The 25624-nt window shown below is 41.3% G+C and overlaps 1 long non-coding RNA gene across 1 annotated transcript in view; it reads right to left on the bottom strand.

The window, feature by feature from the left end:
* The window catches only part of LOC136872729 (uncharacterized), a 493104-nt gene that overhangs the window by 352301 nt on the left and 115179 nt on the right, over positions 1-25624 (bottom strand). The window contains exon 2 of the long non-coding RNA XR_011018104.1: positions 24329-24347. This is a non-coding gene — a long non-coding RNA (uncharacterized lncRNA). The remainder of the gene's footprint in view (positions 1-24328; positions 24348-25624) is intronic.

The raw sequence follows: 25624 nt of genomic DNA, 5'->3' as shown, positions 1-25624 counted from the left end.
AGCCTACCCTGCGAACCATGTGACCTTGCCGCGGTGAGGAGGCTTGCGTGTCCCAATGAAACAGATAGCCGAGCCGGAGGTGCAACCTTAACGGATGGGTATCTGTTGAGAGACCAGACTAAGGAATGGTTCTTCGAAAGGGGGGTAGCAGCCTTTCGGAAGTTGCAAGGGCGGCAGTCTGGATGATTGACTGATATGGCCTCGTAATAATACTCAACATGGCTTAGCTGTGTTGATACTGCTACGCGGCTGAAAGCAACGGGAAACTACAGACGTAACTAACTCCCGAGGACATGCAGGTCTCTCTGCATGAATGATGTACTTATGATGGCTTCCTCCCGGGTAAAATATTCTGGAGGTAAACTACTCCCATTCGGATCTCCGGGTGGGGACTACCCGAGAGGGGACGATCATCAGGAAGATGGATACTGACATTCTGCGAGTTGGGGCGTGGAATGTTAGAAGTTTGAATCGTTGTAGTAGATTAGAGAATGTAAAAAGGGAGATGGATAAACTAAAGTTAGATGTAGTTTGTGTAGGTGAAGTACGTAGGCAGGAAGAGCAGGATTTTTGGTCAGGCGACTACCGAATTTTCAACAGAAAATCAAACAGAGGAAATGCAGGAGTTGGTTTAATAATGAATAAGAAATTAGGGCAGCGGATAAGCTACTATGAGCAGCATAGTGAAAGAATTATTGTCGTCAAGATGGACACCAAACCAATGCCCACCACGATAGTGCAGGTCTATATGCCTACTAACTCAGCGGATGATGAGGAAATTGAAAGAATATACGAAGAGATAGAAGATTTAATACAATATGTAAAAGGTGACGAGAATCTAATTGTGATGGGAGACCGGAATGCAGTGGTAGGCCAAGGAAGAGGAGGTAATACAGTAGGAGAATTCGGATTGGGAGAAAGGAACGAAAGGGGAAGTCGGCTGGTTGAATTCTGCAGTGATCATAATTTAGTCTTTGCCAATACTTGGTTCAAACACCACAAACGACGGATATACGTGGACGAGACCTGGAGACACTGGAAGGTATCAAATAGACTTCATTATGATTAGGCAGAGATTCAGAAACCAGGTGTAGGATTGCAAAACTTTCCCAGAAGCAGACGTGTACCCTGACCACAACTTGTTGGTCATGAAATGCCACCTGAAGCTGAAGAAATTGAAGGAAGGTAAGAATGCAAAAAGATAGGATCTAGACAGGTTGAAAGAAAAGAGTGTGAGGGGTTGTTTCAAGGAACATGTTGCACAAGGACTAAATGAAAAGGCTGAAGGAAACACAATAGAGGAAGAGTGGTTAGTCATGAAAAATGAAGTCAGCAGGGCTGCTGAAGAAATGTTAGGAAGGAAGGAAAGGTCAGCTAAGAATCAGTGGATAACTCGGCAGATACCAGACCTGATTGATGAACGACGAAAATACAAGAATGCTAGAAATGAAGAGGGCAGAAAAGATTACAGGCGATTAAAGAATGAAATGGATAGAAAGTGCAAGGTAGCTAAGGAAGTCTGGCTGAAAGAGAAGTGCAAGGATGTCGAAGGTTGTATGGGCCTAGGAAAGGTAGATGCTGCATACAGGAAAATCAGGGAAACCTTCGGAGAAAGGAAATATAGGTGTATGAATATTAAGAGTACAGAGGGAAAGCCACCTCTAGGGAAAGAAGACAAAGCAGAAAGGTGGCAGGAACATATCCAACAGTTGTATCAAGGTAAAGATGTAGATAATTTGGTTCTGGGTCAAGAAGAGGCTGTTGATGCTGATGAAATGGGAGACCCAATTTTGAGTTTGACAGAGCTGTGAGTGACCTAAGTAGGAACAAGGCACCTGGAATTGATGACATTCCCTCTGAATTACTGACTGCTTTAGGAGAAACCAGCATGGCAAGGTTATTCCATTTAGTGTGCAAGATGTATGCCGATTTTCGGCAGAATATTCTTATACCTATTCCCAAGAAAGCCGGTGCTGACAGGTGTGAAAACTACCGCGCCGTTAGTTTAGTATCTCATCCCTGCAAAATTATAACACGTATTATTTACAGAAGGATGAAAAATCAAGTTGAAGATGAGTTGGGAGAAGATCCATTTGGCTTCAGAAGAAATGTAGGAACACGTAAAGCAATCCTGACTTTACGTTTGATCTTAGAGGATCGAATCAAGAAGGACAATCCCACGTACATGGCATTCGTAGCTCTAGAAAAGGCATTCGATAATGTTGATTGGACCAAGCTATTTAAGATTCTGAAGGTGATTGGGATCAGATACCGAGAACGAAGAATTATCTACAATTTGTATAAAAATCTGTCTGCTGTGATATGAATCGAGGGCTTTGAAAAAGAAGCAGAAATCCAGAGAGGAGTGAGGCAAGGCTGCAGTTGGACCCTCTCCTTTCCAATGTTTATATAGAACAGGCAGTAAAGGAAATCAAAGAGGAATTTGGAAAGGGAATCACAATCCAAGGAGAGGAAATCAAATCATTGAGATTTGCCAATGATATTGTTATTTTACCTGAGACTGCAGAAGATCTCGAGAAGCTGGTGTATGGTATGGACGGAGTCTTGGGTAAGGAGTACAGGATGAGAATAAATAAGTCCAAAACAAAAGTAATGGAGTGCAGTCGAACGAAGGCAAGTGATGCAGGAATTATTAAATTAGGAAATGAAGTCTCAAATGAAGTAGATGAATATTGCTATTTGGGTAGTAAAATAACTAACGATGGCAGAATTAAGGAGGACATAAAATGCAGATTAGCACAAGCAAGGAAGAGCTTTCTTAAGAAAAGAAATTTTCTCATTTCAAACATTGATATAGGAATTAGAAAGATGTTTTAGAAGACTTTCGTGTGGAGCGTGGCATTGTATGGAAGTGAAACATGGACGATAAGTAGCGCAGAAAAAAAGAGAATAGAAGCTTTTGAAATGTGGTGTTACAGAAGAATGCTGAAGGTGAGATGGATAGATCGAATCACAAATGAAGGGATACTGAATCGAATTGGAGAGAGGAGATCGATTTGGCTAAATTTGACGAGAAGAAGAGAGAGAATGATAGGACACATCTTAAGACACCCAGGACTTGTTCAATTGGTTTTTTAAATAAGTGTAGGGGGTAAGAACGGCAGGGGTAGACAGAGGTATTAATATGACAAGCAGATTAGAGCAGATGTGGGATGCAGTTGTTTCGTAGAAATGAAAAGTTTAGCACAGGATAGGGTGGCATGGAGAGCTCCATCAAACCAGTCTATGGACTGGTGACTCAAACAACAACACGGGGGTTAGACTAGGCACGTACGCTTTTTCATTCATAGTAAACATATATCATTTGGTGAAACGTATAAAATGGCAGGGAAGGATTCAATTGGACGGAGATTAGTAAGCAGTTTAGCCTATCCGATGACTTGGTGTTAATGGCTCGGAGTTTGGAAGGAGGTGAGACAAAAATGATATGAAAATTAGCATTTCAAAATACTAATGTGATGCCATTAGCGAAGAAACCTCAGAGGATCCAATTCCAGGCAGTGAATACGAAACTGGAACAGGCACATCACCTAACGTACTTCGGATGTGTATTCTCTGGGAATGGTAATGGAATTAAGTGAAACTGAATCAAGGTGCAGGAAAGCCAATACTATGTACTTGCAGTCGCGATCAACTGTATTCTGTAAGAAAGAAGTCAGCTCACGGAAGAAATGTTTTCAGACCCGCTTTGCTGTACGGGAGTGAAAGATGCGAGGATTCGCGATATCTTATTCGTATGTGTGAAGTAACCGATATGAAAGTAGCGGGAATTATTGCTGGGGGAAGTAGATAGGAACAATAGCAAGACGATGTTCACCATGAGGAGATAAAGGCTACGTTTCAGTTAGGAATAAATACGATGGATGAAGCTCTACTCGTACACTACTTTCGGTGGTGCGGTCATGTGAGGTGAATGGAGGAAGGTAGGTTAGCTAGAAGATCAATGGGCTCCGCCATGGAAGGTAAGAGTACTGGTGGAAGACCAAGGCGAAGATATTTACACACTACTCATCACCTCGAACTTGGCAGGTTCGATCCTGCCTCAGTCCGGTGGTGTTCGAAGGTGCTCAAATAAGTCGCCCTCGTGTCGGTAGATTTATCGGCACGTAAAAGAACTCCCCGCGAGACAAAATTCCGGCACCTCGGCGTCTCCGAAAACCGTCAAAGTAGTAGGTAGGACGTAAAGCAAATAACATTATCATTATTGCACACTATTCACAATGAACAATAAGAGTGAGAAACTAAACAAGGCCACAGATCTAGCTGAAAATAGAGCATTGTAAAGGTGTTTATGTTTTGAAAAGAAGTATTTGTTCAGGGCGTCGACCTATCGAGATATTTTGCCTCTACTTGCACCATGTGATATGAACCTGCGTGTAATTGGAATGCAGGAAGCGTAAAGTGTTGAATGTGAGCAAAGGAACTTTAAGGACGACACAAACACCCAGTACCCAGGCCTGATCCAGCCGGCAATCGATACCGGGGCCGCCGGGTGACAGGCGGACGCGTTGCTCACTACACCACGGAGCCGGGCAGGTGCTAAATTGATTGATTGATTGATTGATTGATTGATTGATTGATTGATTGATTGATTGATTGATTGATTGATTGATTGATTGATTGATTGATTGATTGATTGATTGATTGATTGATTGATTGATTGATTGATTGATTGATTGATTGATTGATTGATTGATTGATTGATTGATTGATTGATTGATTGATTGATTGATTGATTGATTGATTGATTGATTGATTGATTGATTGATTGATTGATTGATTGATTGATTGATTGATTGATTGATTGATTGATTGATTGATTGATTGATACCTGTGAAATTCTTCGAATACAGTATGTGGTCAACTGATTTGACTCCCTGGCTTTTCTAATGTGAATGAATTATGGCATTATATTTTATTAATTTCTTTTGAGTCTGAGCGGAGTGGCAGTGTAAAAGAACGTAGGAAAGAGACTTCTGGAGCAGCATATGGTTCTGCACCAAAGATTAGTACCGGAGTAATTCTCGGGACAAAGGCGGTGGGGGATAGAGCTAACTACTGTACTCCATCCCACTTACAAGGAAACTTTCTAGCTTGGACTAGTCTGAATGCAATGGAACTTAGGACGATGAACAATGAAGACATCAAAACATAGCCGTACACTTGCTCTTGTTACATAGGCTGTGCACATTATGTCAAAATGAGCGAATGAGTGCATATCACACTGTACCGTGTTCAGATGATATTGGGAATTTTATCATGGACGAATAAGAATGAGTCAAAATCAAGTCAGGCACAGTTGGAGGCCTGCTGAGAAAATTTTTAAGAAATTATGAAAGCAATAAAAGGATGCCAGTTTGCAAGCAATGATGAGTCGGATTCACCGATACGGGATATCCGTCATCAAGTGGACCGCTGGGACACTTGCTTGAACCAACAAGGAGGCAATATTTTTTTACAGGTTGCTTTACGTCGTACCAACACAGATTGGTCTTATGGCGACGATGGGACAGGAAAGATCTAGGAGTGGGATGGAAGCGGCCGTGGCCTTAATTAAGGTACAGCCCCAGCATTTGCCTGGTCTGAATATGGGAAACCACGGAAAACCATCTTCAAGGCTTGTCGACAGTGGGGTTCGAACCAACTATCTCACGAATGCTGGATACTGGCAAGAGGCTATATTTAGGTAGATATGTAACCGACACATCACTCTTTACTTCCTGCATGCTCACGTCTTTCAAACGAAAAACCATTAAAGAAACCAACACTAGTCTCAGTTTTATTTGGGAAAGCTTTACATCTTCATAGAATCAAATCCATCAGTCACGACTTATTTGCATGTAGAGCAGTCGCCCAGATGGCAGATTCCCTTTCTGTTGTTTTTCTAGCCTTTCCTGAAATGATTGCAAAGAAATTGGAAATTTATTGAGCGTCTCCCTCGGTAAGTTATTCCAATCCCTAGCTCCCCTTCCTATAAACGAATATTTACTCCAATTTGTCCCCTCGAATTCCAATTCTATCTTCATATTATGATCTTTCCTATTTTTAAAGACACCATGATGTATTCGTCTACTAATGTCATTCCACGCCATCTCTTTAATGATAACTCGGAACATACTACTTAGTCGAGCAGCTCGTCTCTTTTCTCCCAAGTCTTCCCAGCCCAAACTTCGCAACATTTTTTGTGACGCTACTCTTTTGTCGGAAATCATAGAACAAATCGAACTGCTTTTTTTTAATACGTTTCCAGTTCTTGAATCAAGTAATCCTGGTGAGGGTCCCATACACTGGAACCTTACTCTAGTTGGGATCTTACCGGAGACGTACATGCCCTCTCCTTTACATCCTTACTACAGTTCATAAATACCCTTATAACCACTTGTAGAGATCTGTACCCTTTATTTACAATCCCATTTATGTAATTACACCAATGAAGATCATTCCATATATTAACACCTAGGTAAATACAGTGATACCCAAACGGAACTTCCACCCCATCAAGAAAGTAATTACAACTGAGAGGACTTTCCCTATTTGTGAAACTCACAACCTGATTTTGAACCCCGTTTATCATCAGACCATTGCCTACTGTCCATTGCCTTTCAGTATCAGTTCTTGACCCCAAAGCATATTTGTTAACATTGTAGTTTTTCTATATTTAATGATGGACAGTGCTGAATTTCACCATTCTTCTTAGAACATCTCTGTTCGTCACTTGAGCAGTCCAGTGTATTTTCAGCATTCTTCGTTGAACACAGCAAAGCCTAAACGAATTAAAACCTTAAATTGTGTTGATTGCTGGCAAAGCCAATGTTCCCTCTTTGTTCTCGCAGCTCGGAGTTAAATATTCTAGTGTCTGCGTGCGTTAATTAGCGTGAAGCCAGTTTTCAAGTTTACGCACTGCGTATGTTCCTTAACGCTTAATAATACAAAGAAAGTGATAATACTTTCCTTTTATGGGTTAAGTTGTTGAAACGCAGCCACTGGATATTCCCTTGTGCTTCTTACTAATTGAGTCTTCTCTTTACTGGCATATACGCAGATTTATAAGGTATTCATAAAGCAGCTCACAACGCAAAGCAAAACGAAATGGATGTAAACACCTCACCAAAATAACAGCAGAAAGTAAACACTGAATGTACTGAAGTAAGTTAAGGGATGATTCTATGAACAATGCCCACTGCCAAATCGTTATTATAGGATTTTATTTTGGTTGTGGTTTAACGTCGCAGTAAAACACAGAAGGTTCTCGGTGACGAAAGAATGGGAAAGAGTTAGGACTGGGAAGGTAGTGGCCGTGCAGCCTCAGCATCTTCCTGGTATGAAAATAGGAAACCACGTAAAATAAACTTCAGGACTGTCCACGGTGGGATTCACGGTTTGGGTCCTTTATCTGTGTCATTGTATTCGGTAATGAGAACTTCAGTGAGTTTTATTATGGGGTGTCTATTTTAACAGAGGCTACCTAGCTGGGCGGTGTGTACCATTCCGCATCAGGTATTCGAAAGGTTTGCAAAGGGATCACTTGGCTTATACCAAAAATGAGAACCTGAACATGAAAAGTCACAGCGAGGATGATTGCTGGTACAAACAGGTGAGAACAATGGCAGGAGGTTACTTGGAATGAGGAGATAAAGGATGAGTTACGAATGAACTCGATCGATAAAACTGTACGCATAAACCGGCTTCAGTGATCGGGCCATGTGTGGTGAATGGATAAGGATAAGTTACCCAGTAGAATAATAGACTCTGTTATGGATGGTACGACCAGTAGGGAGTGACCAAGAGGACGGTTCGACTCAGTTTTTAACGATTTAAGGATGTATAAAACTAAACGAGTCCACAGAACTAGTCACAAAAAGAGAATTTTGGTGAAGTTTAGTAAATTCACAGAGGCTTGCGACTGAACGCTGAAAGGCAAAACGGTCTATAATGAAGATGTATGTACGTATGTATTGTGTTGTTTAGACTATTCTTGATTAATTCTCTTGTCCTTCAGTCGACTTGGAATTTCTCTTGTGTATTGGGTGGTGTCCGTCTCTCACAGAAACACACGACTCTTTCAGGTCAACAAAGTTGATTACTATTTGTTTTTTATTTTTGTGAATTAATGGTGTGGTTTTTTGGTTTAGGATCTTTCCATGTGTAGGATCTTCCTTTCCAGAATGCTGCCAGATTTTATCAGTTAAGTGGTCTTATTGTTTTTCTAGTCTATCGACTCGTGATTTAGAGAAGGATTTTATAGATGCGTGATAGAACAGAAATCCTCTGTAGTTATTCACATCTGATTTGACACCTTTCTTCTTAAGTTTGTTAATTAATGCATAAGTTACATCCGATCCTCGAGAAGTTCCTCAGTATGCCAGATGTCCTGAAATATTTATTGAATACTTTGGACCTATCACCAACCATTTTCAACATTTCGGCAATTATTCCACCTTCTTTTCTTTTTCTTTGCTAGGGGCTTTACGTCGCACCGACACAGATATATCTTATGGCGACGATGGGACAGGAAAGAATTATGAATTTGAAGGAAGCGGCTGTGGCCTTAATTAAGGTACAGCCACAGCATTTGCCTGGTGTGAAAATGGGAAACCACGGAAAACCATCTACAGGGCTGCCGACAGTGGGATTCGAATCCACTATCTCCCGGATGCAAGCTCACAGCCGCGCGCCTCTATGTGCACGGCCAACTCGCCCGGTTATTGAACCTTCACCTGATGCTTTATATTATTATTATTATTATTATTATTATTATTATTATTATTATTATTATTATTATTATTATTATTATTATTATTACAACGAGGTTTAAAACTCCTAGAACTCCAGGTCGGCTTGTTTCCATGTGAGACAGACAAGTCCATTCTGCCGTTCCTCTGCTATAATCTAACAAAAACAACAACTGGGAACTTCAAAAGCGAAGCTGATTTCAAGGCAAAAATAATTTAATACCATGCCAGATGCTTATGCTACTTGGTACGCCACATGGAACAACGCTTTTGCGGTCTGCAGGGGGATGAACCGCCTAGTGGTTGAATTATTTACTGCCACACAGCCAAGTACCAGTAGTCACGACATGTAAGGTGCTTGGTTCCGACTACATTACATCGTGGCCTGGAAAATGCATTATAGATCAGGAACAGTGCATAATTGTGCGGCAGGGTCCTCTTAGCGCTGAGCTCAACGAGAGTAAGTGGTAAACTAAAACGACGGAATAAAGTTCGAGTTTTCCTTCTATTCTTGAGTAGTAGTAGTAGTAATAGTAGTAGTAGTATTAGTAGTGCCAGGCTGAGTGGCTCAGACGGTTGAGGCGCTGGCCTTCTGACCCCAACTTGGCAGGTTCGATTCTGGCTCAGTCAGGTGGTATTTGAAGGTGCTCAAATACGTCAGCCTCGTGTCGGTAGATTTACTGGCACGTAAAAGAACTCCTGCGGGACTAAATTCCGGCACCTCGGCGTCTCCGAAAACCTTTGACGTAAAACAAATAACATTATTATTATTATTATTATTATTATTAGTAGTAGTAGTAGTAGTAGTAGTAGTAGTAGTAGTAGTAGTGCCGGGCTGAGAGGCTCAGACGGTTGAGGCGCTGGCCTTCTGACCCCAACTTGGCAGGTTCGATTCTGGCTCAGTCAGGTGGTATTTGAAGGTGCTCAAATACGTCAGCCTCGTGTCGGTAGATTTACTGGCACGTAAAAGAACTCCTGCGGGACTAAATTCCGGCACCTCGGCGTCTCCGAAAACCTTTGACGTAAAACAAATAACATTATTATTATTATTATTATTATTATTATTATTAGTAGTAGTAGTAGTAGTAGTAGCAGTATTAGTAGTAGAAATAGTATTAGTATTAGTAGGTTATAAAGGCAATACATAAAACCGTCTATGTAATTGTGGAACAGCAAAATACATATGAAAATATTTTTCTATTCTATCTTATTTCTTGTAACCTCCACGGACCTTCAGTTTTACGTACAATCCAAACCACATGTTTATGACTTTTCATTTTAAAAAATCCATATGCTTCGGGAATTCCAACCACGTCCTCTTTGGCGATGAAACAGTAACATTGCAACTCAGATATTATCATACTAAAATGGATAAATTATTATTATTATTATTATTATTATTATTATACAGGCGCCAGATTTTCTGGATGAAGGGTCAGCATTTAGGTATCCCTTTAAGAGCGTTCCGGGTTCGACTTCCGACCGGTTTGGGGGACTCAAACGCGTCCAGTTAATTTCTCTGGGTCGGGGGACTGGCAGTATGTTTGTCCCAATACTCTCTTGATACTCGAACGACACACTACCGACCGTCACAGAAACAGGCAATAGTGAATACTTCCATTTGGTGTCAAGAAGGGCATCCTGGTGTAAAACAGAGCCAATCCGCATTCGTCGCACAATTCGAACCCATGATTTCACCAGGAAGTGGTAGAAGTGGTAGAAGGAGAAGAAGATTGAGCCAAAGAATGCAATATTATGTTTTCAGATGTAATAATAATAATAAGAAGAAGAAGAAGAAGAATATATTTTAATGTTATAAGACAAATATTCGTCCCGTATATTTCACATTTTGAACATGCAATCAGAAGTGTTTAAAAATAGACGATGCGACCGTACAGAACACGAATATAAGTATAGTATGCGGCTAAACAATCAGTACTGAAATTACAAACGTGCCCTGAACAACAAACAGTACTGAATATCGCCGGAAATCCGCCGTTGCAACAGCAATGATTGCAGCGAGATGGAACTACAGCCTACACCACGAGAAGCTCTTGCTCTTCAGGAACAACACTGTTGCAGTCGCTTAATTTCCCGTACGCTTCCCACTCCCGAAATATCACCTACCCAGATACCTAGATATGAGCCGTGCTGAAAGAATCCGTTTTCCGGTAGATGACCACCTGGGAATGCTCCCAAATTACGAGAAAACATAATGTCAACTTCTGACTCCTTGGGACAACCTGTACTCATCTTCTGCTATTTGCTTTTACGTCGCACCGACACAGATAGGTCTTATGGCGACGATGAGATAGGAAAGGCCTAGGAATGCGAAAGAAGCAGCCGTGGCCTTAATTAAGGTACATCCCCAGCATTTGCCTAGTGTTAAAATGGGAAACCATGGAGAACCATCTTCAGGGCTGCCGACAGTGGGGTTCGAACCCACTATCTCCCGATTACTGCATACTGGCCGCACTTAAGCGACTGCAGCTATCGAGCTCGGTCCTGTACTCATCAACGTGCTCGACAATCTACAGGAACTTATGAACAATGGGTGAGAGGTTATGGTACACATTTTCAACACATCTGTATCGTCAGCTTCGATGTTATAATATTGATGTTCGGTTACTTTCTTTCAATACCTCGTATGTCCCAATTCTGTTCCTACTCATTATATTCCTTGAGACTAGTCACACCTTCCTGCCACATATCTGTATGCAGTCCATCAGAAAAAGTTTCCTTATGTTCATTTTCCTATGGTAATGTGTAAAGGAAAATGAACCTTAAATACTTTAAATGTATGAAGTGCGTAGATTCGCCATGCAAACACCATCCCTACAATACAGTATGTTAAAGTCCATATTTCTTTACATATTAGTATAGGAAAATGAACACAAGGAAGATTATTCTGATGGACTGCATATAAATATATGGCAGGGAGGTGTGGCCAGTCTTAAGGAATATGATGGGTAGGAAGAGCATTGCGACATACGAGGTTTTAAAAAAAGCCATCCATTTGCAATTTCATTTCTCTTTATTTGCCGCACAATAATGTGTATCGTCGTTGAAGGAACAAATTGCTCTTCCTATCCATTATTTACCTTAACAATGGTCATGCCTCTCAGCCATATATATACATATATATATATAAAATCAATCAGAACAATTTTCGTGTACACTTCCTTATGAATCTGTGTAAAGGAAAATAAAATCTTACTTTAGAGTACTGTAGGAATGTATGTTTGCGAGACGTATTTACGGACTGCTACATTATACTGCTTGTAGGGTTAATTTTCCTTCACACGTTTGCATAGGAAAATGAACACAACTAACATAATAATGGATAGGAAGAGCATCGTGACATACTTGGTTTGGTTTCTTCACCGACGGTATGTCATTCCATATCCGCTGCTCGCCGTAATAGGCGACTAAAAGGGGCCTCAGCGTGGGTTGGCGACCACGACCCTTAGCCGAGTCCTGGCATTGCTTACACGTGTGCCAGTCTCCTCACTTTCATCTACCCTATCTGGGCTCCTTGAACAATTTTTGTTGTTTTCGAATCCGACGACATTACAGGGAGTCTTTCACTTTCACGCCCTTTGTGGCCCTTGTCTTTCTTGGGCCGATACCTTCGTTTTTCGAAGTGTCAGATTCCTTACCTTTTTCCTCCTCTGTTTAGTGTTATATAGGGGATGGTAGGCTAGTTGTACCTCCTATTAAAACAATAATCACCACCACCTTTTGGAATTCCATAAATTATTAACAGAGGTTTAGTTTCTTAAAAGTTCCTCTTTTCTTGTCGGTTCAGGAGTCCTAATTTACTAATTTTTACGTCCGGAAATATGTATCATATCTGGAAGTGTTCAACAAAATTCACTGATTTGACAGTTCAATAGTATTGGACTTACATAGAGCCAAAGTGGATAAATGAAGTGTACAGTTCGCTCTTTCTTTCTTTCTTTCTTTCTTTCTTTCTTTCTTTCTGTCTTTCTTTATTTTACTTTGACGTTCTCAATTAAAATTTCCTTCTCTTACGTTCGCTTGAAATGGCCGTGGCAGTACGGGCTCTTTATGGTTGAGGCTCATAAACAACACGTGTCTTGCGATAAACGACCAGCCACTTCTTGGGCCAACAAGATGCATGGCAGAGTGTCACGCAAAACCAACGCGCCTTTGATCTCAATTTCAACACGTTCAAAATTAAAACGCCAACACTGCAATATGAACTAAATGAAGGGAAAGTACGTTACGATCAATGCCTGTGGAGATGACTAAATATTTTAACTGACGAGACTTAACACTAAAGAACAAGTAAACATTTTGATTCTGGCTGTTTTTATCAGTGTTCTGTTTTTTGTTTTTTTTGCTATTTGCTTTACGTCGCACCGACACAGTTAGGTCTTTAGGCAACGATGGGACAGGGAAGGGTTAGGAATGGGAAGGAAGCGGCCATGGCCTTAATTAAAGTACAGTCCCAGCATTTGCCTGGTGCGAAAATGGGAAAACACGGAAAACCATTTTCAGGGCTGCTGACAGTGGGGTTCGAACCTACTATCTCCCGAATACTGGATACTGGCCGCACTTAAGCGACTGCAGCTATCGAGCTCGGTTGTTCTGTTATTAGTATGGTTTATACAGGGTGTTCGAAAATGAGTTCCAATAAACACAGCTCGAGATAATGAGGATGAGAGCATTTTTGCTTTGTGATGTCGTACCGACTCAGATAGGCCTTATGGCGTCGGTGGAATAGGATGGGTTTGAGACTGGGAGAGATGTGACGATTCCTCTAATTAAGATACAGCACCGGCATTTGTCTAGTGTGAAGACGGGAAACGCTGGAAAATTATCTTCAGAGAAGCCGACAGCGGGTTAGAACACACCATCTCTGAATTTAAAATTTCTGGAAAATAGAACTCCGAAAATTAGAGCCGTAATGTCGTAATGATAAAGAGGGGAGTTCCTCACGCAGTGTTATTTGACCTTCAGTAAATGATGTGAATAAGGAACAGGAATCAGAGATAAGGCATTTTTCATACAACGCTGTCCATTATCTATTATTATTATTAATAAGATTTAGGTAATATCTGTCTTCTGCTTGTTTGTTTATTTGTCTGTTTGTCTCGCATAGGCTCGAAAACTACTATACCGACTGTGCTGAAATTCGAAAGCTCAAAATCCCTTACGTGATTCGGGATTTTGAGTCACGCAAGGGATTTTGAATTTTACATATTTCACAGTTTCTAACTAGTGGTTTTTTTAGGGTTGTGTCCCAAATTTGGGATATTATTGCCCAACATTAACTAAAATAACGGGTAAACGGTTGGTCCAATTGAAAAATGAAGTGCTCACTCTAGCTTTGAAATGGAATTTTCTACCAGAAAGTTCATATGGGCTACATTTTCATCGTAACTATAGCTGTCTTGGAGAACATTTATTCTTGTATTTTTGGCTGTGGACACTTTCACTAATGAATAGGCTACTCGTTTCGCAGGTAAGTAGGGGTCACGTGAAGCAAAGTTCGTCATCATTAGTCACCATTCGCGTAAATTCGTTATTCGTTTGTTAACGGGCCAACTAAAAGAAGAGCACGTCATTCTGCGGAAATCATTTCGAGGGTATCGTTTTTTTTTTTAGATTGCTAAGCATGCTTATTCATATTTGAGAACTACTGTGCATTGTGGTTTATTTATTCAGCCATTTTCATTGCCACCCTCATCATACTATATATATTCTGTTTTTCTATTTTTTTGATATTGTGTAGGTTTCGTATTCTTGTTTAGTAGGTATAGATTTCCTATTTAATTTTCCGTAGTCTTACAATCCACATCTCTTATTCACTTATGTTTGTTATTAGATGCTTTACTGTCTTCCGTTTTTATGTGTAGTCAAATATTTTCTAATATTTTAATGTGGGACTTGGTGTGACGATGAAGGGCCTCGAGCTGAGTCCGGCATTGGTACCACTTACTTGTCCTGAGATATTCCTGTAATCCTTCCTGTGAGACCACCCTTCACCAACTGTTGTTCTATTCCGACCCCGACAGTATTAGAGCAGTCGAGGCCTAAAGAGACAGATTCAGGACAGTTTTCGGCGGATCTCCTTAAGATAGCCGATAGAAAATTTACTGCTGACGGTCAAGAGAGATTCTAACTCCCTCCGATGTTTGTTACTCCGGTCGCTTCTACCGACAACCACATTTCCTCAGTGATTTCTGATATACGCCATAACTACCTGCTCTCTGACTGGTTGCATGATCGGGCAATATTTGCTATTAAAAATGAGCATGTGAACTCCATCAGTAAGAAGGTCATTGCGATAATTTTTGGTAAATAATGTTACTAAATTTACGTACCACGTATGGCCACTTCTTTTACGGTTTACGGCAGGGCCTTTCAAACGCCCAAAATCTCACGCGTGCAAATCGAGGCGCAAGAGCTCCGTGCACTGTGCATTGGTTCCACTCGGTTCGGCTCGGACCAACGCTTCGTCTCTGGGCTACTCGGCTAAGCTCGACTCAACTCGGCTCAATTCAGCTCGGATTTGGAGCGCTACGGAGCAAGTGAGGAATGAGACAGGAGGAGCGAGCGAGACAGGCGTGAGGAAAGAGAGAGACAGCGCTATTGCTCCAAATCGAGGAGTGGGGGTCTGCACTCTGGTCAACCAAACGAAGTCGTCTTTTGCACCGTGCACAGTGCATGCACCCTGAGAGGCCCTGGTCTACGGAGACACCGATGTGCTGGAATGTTGTCCCATTTGAATTATTTTACTTTCTCATAACTCTACCGATACCGCCTACTGTAATTTTTTGATGGATGCGGTACAGTACTTCTGCATCTGTCTTTTTGTCACAGGCCAGAGCGGAAATGTTGCTTCCGTCGAAGTCCCAGTATTATCCCTGATTGTTACAATATTAAAGCTTCTGGGGTATGGGTAGTTCTGCGTAATGACATTCAGACTATGCTGAGTGTGTCTGATTGTTATTAAAGGAGTTATTCATAGTGCCAGTCGTGCTTCAGTAGCACTTTCTGACCCAGGGAGGGAAGCATTAGCAAACTACATCATTCCTTATCTTAACTAATACGCCTCAATTTTGGCGCTATCATCAGATTGTGCGGTTTTCCTATAATCACATGAACTTTGATGGTGCTATATGAGGACTAGCTAGCCTCTAGGCTGATGACCTAACAGATAGAAAAATCTACCGATACGACGTTAGCGTATTTGAGTATAGGTGGTATTTAACTTTCCTATATGTGTTTTCACTACCTTCATTGTCTAACACTTCTGTCGTATTCCAGGACACGCATAAGCTTATCGTTCATTCTCTTTGTTCTCATGCACGGCTCAGGGTAGGTAAGTCTACCAGCCCTCCTTCCCTAAGTCGCCCTCAAACGACACAGAATATTCCACTGGCGTAACGTAATTTAAATACAATGTAATCTCTACCCTACTGTGCTTGCTTTGTATTGTGCTGTTACTGTGTAGAACAAATGTTTAAACTGCTGTTACTGCGGACAGTTCGTGTCAACTTCAAATAAATGTCGTACCATTACATCTTAATATACCGGGCGAGTTGGCCATGCGCGTAGAGGCGCGCCGCTGTGAGCTTGCATCCGGGAGATAGTAGGTTCGAATCCCACTATCGGCAGCCCTGAAGATGGTTTTCCGTGGTTTCCCATTTTCACACCAAGCAAATGCTGGGGCTGTACCTTAATTAAGGCCACGGCCGCTTCCTTCCAACTCCTAGGCCTTTCCTATCCCATCTTCGCCATAAGACCTATCTGTGTCGGTGCGACGTAAAGCCCCTAGCAAAAAAAAAACATCTTAATATTGCTAGTGGCTTTACGTCGCACCGACACAGATAGGTCTTATGGCAACGATGGGATAGGAAATGCCTAGGAATTTGAAGGAAGCGGCCGTGGTCTTAATTAAGGTGCAGACCCAAGATTTGGCTGTGTGAAAATGAGAAACCACGGAAAACCATCTTCAGGGCTGCGGACACTGGGATTCGAACCCACTATCTCCCGCGTGCAAGCTCACAGGCACGCGCCCCTAACCGCACGACGAACTCGCCCGGTCATCTTAATATTGAACGGCTGGCATATCCTATATCAAAAGGGAACGTACCGTATTGTCGTACCACTATGTCTCCGGATTCAATCGATACATAATTTCTGCCCAGTATCAATGAATTTCTCACCATAACAAGTTAGCATGTAATTATACGAAATCATATCTAGGAGGTGTTGTACCACTACGCGCCTATGTTAAGGAGATAAAAATGTATTTCCAGAAATAGAAAAGGGGCGTATAATTACATCGTGATAATATTACTGGTTTTACATTCCACTAACTAGTTTTACCGTTTGCGGACACGTCCAGGCTCCAGAACTTTGTTTCAAAAGTTCTTTTGCGTGCTGTAAATATAGGGACACGAGACTACTGGCCTGAGCCGTAATCGAGCTCGCCAACATTGGCTCAGAAAACTACTACTACTACTACTACTACTACTACTACTACTACTACTACTACTACTACTACTACTACTACAGTCAACAAGTTTGCGGACTGGCGCCTACAATGTAGATAACACAGTGTACACTCTGTACGTACTAGTCCACATATTCGTGGACTGGCGCCTACAATGTAGATAACACAGTGTACACTCTGTACGTACTAGTCCACATATTCGTGGACTGACGCCTACAATGTAGATAACACAGTGTACACTCTGTACGTACTAGTCCACATATTCGTGGACTGACGCCTACAATGTAGATAACACAGTGTACACTGTGTACGTACTAGTCCACATATTCGTGGACTGGCGCCTACAATGTAGATAACACAGTGTACACTGTGTACGCGCTAGTCCACATATTCGTGGACTGACGCCTACAATGTAGATAACACAGTGTACACTGTGTACGCGCTAGTCCACATATTCGTGGACTGACGCCTACAATGTAGATAACACAGTGTACACTGTGTACGTACTAGTCCACATATTCGTGGACTGACGCCTACAATGTAGATAACACAGTGTACACTCTGTACGTACTAGTCCACATATTCGTGGACTGGCGCCTACAATGTAGATAACACAGTGTACACTCTGTACGTACTAGTCCACATATTCGTGGACTGGCGCAAGGCATCACACAGTCTGTTGACCTGTATTTTCGCGGCTTTTTCCCGTCGTGGTGATTCGGATGATTTCGATTTCATCATCTCAGACATTTCCCTAGCGGATTTGCCTATTTTTTGGTAGGACTTGACATTTTATCGTTGTTCAAACTACGACATTCTCAAGTCCCGCCGCTGACACTTTCAACTACCCTTCACAACACAGACCCTAGTTCTGCTTATACTGTATGTACGCAACTGCCTCTTGATGGGACTAGCGAAGAACTGTCACAGCAACATCCTATGGTGTAAACTCTCCGCTATAGTACACCACAGCGACACTAGAGGACCAGTCCACGTCTCTACTACGTAAAAGTCAGCAGGAGAGATATGACCCAATCACGCGCAGAACGAGGAAGGAACTTCTTTCCTACCAGAGCCTAACTCCAAACGCTGACACTCGGAGGAAGGGGTCACTGAAGAAGAGAGGAGATCTGACAGGCTCAAATCAGATGACAGTCTGTACCTAAACTTCTCTTTCTACTACCCCTACATTGCGTTGTTTGGGTCACGTTCTATCTGCAGTCCTATACAGTCTGAGCCACTCAGTCCGGCACAATTGATCTTTCCCAACCCACACAGTTCCCTTGTGAGATGTATACATCTCAGAATCGTAAGTACTGTGGTCTTTAGGTGGGTTGTGGTATGGATGTAAAGGAGAGGGCATATAAGTCATTGGAATCACCCCAATTAGAGTATGGAGCCCTCACAAGGATTACGTGATACGAAAAGTTGAAAATATCCAAAGGAAAATATCACGGTTTATTCTGTGTGATTTCCGACAAAAGAAAAATGTTAGGAAAATGTTGCAAACTTTGGCCTAGGAAAACTTAGGCGTAAGGTGACGAGCCGAGTTGTCAGTAAAGGGGTGGCGTGAAATGACGTTAGTAGACTAATAAGCTTAAGTGGAACATTTAAAAGGTAATAATAATAATAATAATAATAATAATAATAATAATAATAATAATAATAATAATAAGAGGATGTTGGAACTCATTAGAAAAAATGGGGTAAATACTCTTTCATAGAAACTCGCCGCAAGTTGAGGGATTCATTCATCCCATCCCTGACCAGGCCATTGACTGGAAAACAGGCTGTAGGTTTTCATTTTCATTCTTTCATAGGAAGAAGAGTTAATGGTTTGAATAGTTTATCAAAGGAAATGCTCGATAAATATCTAAATTTTTTAAAATCTTTTAAGAAAAGAACTAGGTAAACGACGAATAGGAATCTGTCACCTGAGTGACTGCCCTAAATGCAGATCACTAATGAATGATGAATTGATGATTGATTAAGTTTTCTTAACTTCAATTTAACTCGTGCTAACTTCTTGATAGCAGTTGGTGTTGCTAAAAATCATAAGGTATTTCCGAACTAAGTTACAAAGTAAAACATATCTAAACATTTTACACAGTTCCATACTATGCCAATAAGTCATCTCCGTACAGGCAACGAAGGCCCTGCGAGCGGCGGAAGGTAAATACATCCATTATCCGTAACCTCGGAACATGTGGGGGTTGAAGTTATCGGCCCCATGCACAGTCGCCTTTGCTCCCAGGAATTACCTGTTACTCATTTTTGGTGTAATCTGAGTGAAGCTCTGGGGCATGTGCACAACTGGAAGTGGAAATCTCGTCTCTTATATTTTTCGACTCTCTGATTGGGTGGGGGGGGGTCATGTCCTTCTGGGAGAACCGAGAAAATTTTTAGATAATTGAAACGGTTGAACACAGACATAAGCTGTATTGATAATATCCATGATGTACAATCGTCATTAGTTTACCATGCAATTCGTTGCTGTAATATCAAAATATTGTATAGAGAGACGTTTTGTTTCATTGTATATGGAAGCAAATCTCGGGATTCACTCAATCGATTTTAGTCATTTACCATTAAAATGGTTATTTCTTCCAGGATTATAACAGGTCAAATGTAATTATGCCATGTTATCTGGTGATCACACAAATTTCCCCCCAGTACGTGGATGTAGGAGAATACAGCCACGGCATCACCTGCCTGTGGTAAGAGGCGACTAAATAGGGAACCAGGGGCTCTTAACTTGGGAGCGTGGATCGGCGACAATGTTCCCCTACTCTGCTACTGCTTCCACATACTTGTGCAGAGCTCCTCCCTTTCATCTTTCCTGTCGGACCTTCCTTGCTCAACTCTAGTTTCTTTTCGACCCCGACGGTATTGCGTTTGTGGGCCAAGGGAACATTTCATTACCTCGCCCTTTGTTGTCCCTCCCTTTATTTTTCCGATACCTTCATTTTAAAAATGTCGGGCCTCCTCCAATAATTGCCTTTAACGTCGCACCGGCACAGATAAGTCTTACGGCGACGATGGGATAGGAAATGGCTAGGAGTGGGAAGGAAGCGGCCGTGGCCTTAAGTAAGGTGCAGCCGCAGCCTTGTGTGAAAATGGCAAGCCACGGAAAACCATATTCAGGACTGCCGACAGTGGGGTGCGAACCCACTATCTCCCAAATACTGGATACTGGCCGCACATAAGCGACTACAGCTATCGAGCTCGGTAGAGTATCATCATAAGATGGTTGCCAAGTTGTACTTCCCCCTCAATCGCCACAATCTCTTAGGTAATTTATAAAAAAGTGGAGCAGGTCAGAAAAATCTTGGGTCCAGATTCTGCCTAAACTATTATGTCGATTCAACAATGGAGATAACCTAGTGTAAATAAGAGTTTAGCTTTCTAAAAAATATGAACGCGCATTTTCTCCGTAACTCTTTGTTTTCCAGGATTATATATTTGCAAGTTCAGGTTATGCTTTATGAGATAAAAACCAAGGTAAAGGATAAACTATAGACATGATATAGGCTATTGGGCTAATGCCGTGTCAAGAAAATCAGGTGAAATTCTTTACGTTTGGCAGAGAACTGTGCTCTGCGTCATCAGAAGAAAATTTCGACTGTCCACGAGAAAGGCTTCTCAAACAATGAGCTTTGAATTTAGACGTTACAAAGAAGTGGAAATGGTACGTTCATTCGCCACCAGATGAATACTCGGACGGTACAGCGCTAGCGTTCGAAGCGGAAGCTGATGGAACCATCAGAATCAGTCTGGATGTGTCACATACCATGTGTACGCAACATGTGACATTGACAGGTGTATGACATTGACACAAGCCCAGATTTTTTTCCTCGTCACCAGATGTTTCATTCCGGGCTTGTGTCCAAGTCATACACCTGTCAATGTCATATGTTGCGTACACATGTTATGTTATGTGACCCACTCACACTCATTCTGGCGGTTCCATCAGCTTCCGCTTCGAAAGCTAGTGCTGTGCCGCGTCCGGAGAGCCATCGGGTGGCGAATGAACGTACCATAACGTCTAAATTCAAAGCTCATTGTTTGAGAAGCCTTCCTCGTGGACAGTGGAGATATCCTTCTTGATGACGCAGAACAATAATCTCTGCGGAACGTAAAGAATTTCACCTTATTTTCTTGACACGGCATAAGCCCAAAATCTATATCATGTCTATAGGTATGGGCCGTGAAAGCATCAATGGCAACAAAGGATACATTGATAGTCGTATCAAAAAAGATATATACACGGAAGATTTAGAATTACCTTTCGAATAAGATATTCCTATATTTTTTCATAATTATAACAGTTTGACAGACAATTGCACTTTTGTGTGTTAATGACAGTTTAAAGTATACGGCCTAGGACGCTCACAAGCTGACTACAGTACAATTGGGTTGTTTACAGCGGAGTTCGATAACTATTGTAACTCCTCAAAAATACTCATACCTACACACAGTTGGACGTCATTTATTACTTATCCACATTTCACATCTGATAATAATTAATGTCACAGAGATATCCGTGGTAGTTGGAGGTGAAAGAAGGTGCGGGCTGGAATAGGTCTCAACTACAAAATTAAAGTTGATTTAAAACTTTAACAAGGTTATATTTTCTTTTCAAAATCAACAAATAACAAAGTATAACAGGTATCAAGTAGCAGATCAACAAATTAACACATTACAGTTCGTTACAAGATTTGGGCTTCGAGCCCTAAGTTTAATTTCTGAGCTCACAGCTCACAACCACAACTGCCAAAGGGCAGAAAACCCCTAAGTACAAGGAGCACTTGCTCCCAGCAATTAACATCGAGCCTCTCTAAGGCACCTTTACCACAACACCATAAAGAGCTGACCCGCTCTCGATCTTTCAAGCCTATCAAGGCAACAACAGACTCTTATCCAAACTGCCATCTGGGTATTTAATACCCAACCTACCGGGCCTTCGCATGAAGAAACAAAATATCAGGTTAAGTTACTGGCACAAAGTACAGAAGGGATTGGAGGCGTAAACTTGCACTCCTAAATACACTTTTAAAACCTAAGTGGCTCTAGGCTGAAACACAGGGGCTAATCCCAAGCTACGGAGGTGACCCGTATGAGAAAACTTTACTACATTAAAGAAGAGAAGAACGGTTATGAAAACGTAGTCACCTCCTTTTCAAAATGAAGGGGAGTTCGAGTGGGTGAAGCACTCTCTATCCCACTTTACAGTAAAAGATATTTGTAGATTTTACATAGCCATAAAAGGAATTTACATTTTAAAAGATGGGTTACATATTAAAGGATTCGAACCTTCTCCGAGAGTTAAACTGCTGAGCTGGCAAGAAATAAATATGTTAACAGGCCATTACCTTGTTGGAGATCTGTTGCCCGAAGAAAGAGGCGCGTCCCGCCCCCTGCTACATATCCACACACTAAGAAAGATGTTACTGAAGTGGCCCTGAGACAAGAAAATCAGCAGTTTTTATACCCTCGTGGAAAGTTCGAGGCCTGTCATGAATGATAACTACCCGCACTTTTATTGGATAACAGCAAAAACGAATACACAAGACAAGGAAGAAACACCTTATTGGTGGAAAATTTATTACATAAATTCCTGATTGGTTACATTCAAAACATGCGGAAAGAAAGGATTTATATTGCCAACCCACAAACCACAGAACAGAATTTAGTAAAAACAAAACTTAGGAATACAAAAATTTCTTCAAGAAAGTTCATTCCATTGCACCAGAGCGTGTTACCATACTTTTGGGTAGAGACATCTGTTAGAGATTGTCAACACTTCTTAATCGTTGAAAAACAAAAGGCAAATAAAAACACCCAGTGACATCTTCTGAATAACCGTGGAATTAGTTCAGTAGTTAAAGTTCCAAGTTTCTCCAGTAGAGAAGTTTCAATTGGCGCAATATTTGAATTAGCGGCGTGGAGGTGTACCGCCCGGTACAATTAATTTTGCTAACAAGGTCTCACATAAAGGTATGGTGATATTTAGCATACATAATTTGCCAAAAAGTGCAGGTGAATGAGCACCAGAGGTCACCATAAGATCCGTCAGTTTTGGAATATTAATAATGATAACGATAAATAAAGAAATCAAGACAAAAATAATCTCTAATGTAGAGGTAATAAGCTGAGAAGCAGATACTTTGCTGGTTGGATCTCACCTTATATACCCTACAAACGGTAGAAATGACAGCAGCATACAATCAGATTAATAAAATTGAATTTAACAGCGGTTGATTCTATTTGTATTAACACAAAAGTAGACTTGCAATAAGAGACAGATAAAATTATAAAATTAATAACCTGAATCAGATCAGCCGTGGTTATTTCACAAAATATCACTAGTCACAAAATCACAAAATAGCTTCCGTCTCAGTATTGGGAAAGTAGACCAAGTCACTTCTGCTGATCATAGGTTCCCTACATGGTTTGGCATCAATTTTTGATGATCCGGTGACGTCCTTGGTTCTGTCTCTTTGTTTATGATCAGTGCAGTGATTAGTTCCTAATATTTTACTCACACTAAAAATTAATGGTCTGCAAGGAACATTTGTCCGGTTGGCCATTTTTGTTCTGTACTTAACATCTATTCAACACGTACTAAATGTACGTAACACGACCTAATGTGTTGAAATTGGTTTCGATTACTTCGTGAAATTTAATTCCCCTTCACACAGCCCATCGTAAAAATCAGATGCATATGTTTCTCACACTACCCAAAGGTAAGTTTTGATCATTCCCCTGTGGATAAGGTTTTCTGTATTAGCAATTAATATTGTAGATGTGAACTGGACGTTGTGTGGCGCTTACAACGATATCAGCAATATTGTCATTTTCCGACCTCTAACTAGTGTAGGTTTCTCTTGCAAAAACTTCATTATTTGCAGCAATTAACAAAAAGTAATATTTTAGTTACTTCTACCATGAACATAGCTATGGGTTGTAATTAAGTCTCAACAATTCCGAGCAAAATCGTATTAATTCTCAAGGTAGTAGAGAAAGAAGCAAGCAGGGGAGATCTTCTCCTTATAAATTCATTTATCTTTCTTCTATCACTTACCAGATGGATTTAGTCCTCCCTGTAACAAAAAGAGAGAGAGAGTTAGTTACCTCCACAATTAAACAAGAAATAATGAAGTAATAAATTTAGCCCTTGGTTTTCAATAAATAACACAAGAATGAAGTAAACAATTTTCTCACAACTGCAAATGTATTTTGAGTTATTCTTTACTGCAAAGAAACATAAATCAGATTACTTTGCCTTTTATACGTCAGTCTAAGAAGTTGGATGAATGCTATCAGAAAACATAGAAAACAGAACATACAAATAAAAGTATTTTATTGGCCTTCAAAATAATCACCATTACTATAACACAGGTTTGGCAACGTTCATACAGTTTCTAGAAACTGTCAACAAAGGCCTCCTTAGAAATCATTCGGAGAACGGCTGTCACACAAGCTTAAATGGCTGCCACGTCCGCGAAATGTTTGCCTTTCATTGCTTTTTCAGGCAAAGAAGCAGAAGAATTCTGCAGGAGCTAGATCAGGAGAGTACGGAGGAGCTCAAGAACGCCGTGCTGAGCCAGGAATTGGCACCACACGGATCGCACTATGCGCAGGAGCGTTTTCTGCTCACCGCCTTCCTCAAATGAACTTGCACCAATACTGCATGCGTCTCCGTCACAGTTTTCCTCAGATTGTAGCAAAACTTGATGTTCACGTCTTGCTCCATTACGCCGTGATACTACCTCTCACACAAGGCCGCACGCCGATCACGATCCATTGGCCGCAGCAGGTTTACCCTGCCGGTCACGTGTATTCCTCACTATGTCTTGGGAGAGCCTTGTGCATTCGTGCACACATTCGCCACGTAGCCGTTCAGATACGGCACCATTCATCGAGATTTTGATATACACCACGTATGTTAGCTGGTAAAAAGCAAAGTAAAGCAAAGTCATCTCCGTACAAGCCATGAAGGCCCTGGGAGTGGTGGAAGGTTAAGGTTTCCACTATTCGTAACCTCGGCACTTGATGGGGTAGAATGGTTAGCCCGGCCGCCTTTCCCCCAGGAATTAACCTAGTACTCATTTTTGGTGGAGGCTGAGTGAACCCATGTTCCATATGCACCTCCGGAAGTGGAAATATCATTTCTTAATTTTTACGATTTCCTGACGGGGATTCGAACCCACGTCCTTCCGGGCGAACCGAGCACGCCTTTACCGCCTCGACCAGGCAGCCCCTATGTTAGCTGGTATATAAACTAATCTACATATCGTAAGTTCCTAAAACTAGTCAATAATTATAGTACACTGCATTGCTAATTGAGGTGTCTTCTATTTTTTCTGCCTCTAATCTC

This window comes from Anabrus simplex, chromosome 4, assembly GCF_040414725.1.
Source record: "Anabrus simplex isolate iqAnaSimp1 chromosome 4, ASM4041472v1, whole genome shotgun sequence".
Lineage (NCBI taxonomy): Eukaryota > Metazoa > Arthropoda > Insecta > Orthoptera > Tettigoniidae > Anabrus > Anabrus simplex.
This window is presented reverse-complemented; position numbering and strand designations above follow the sequence as displayed.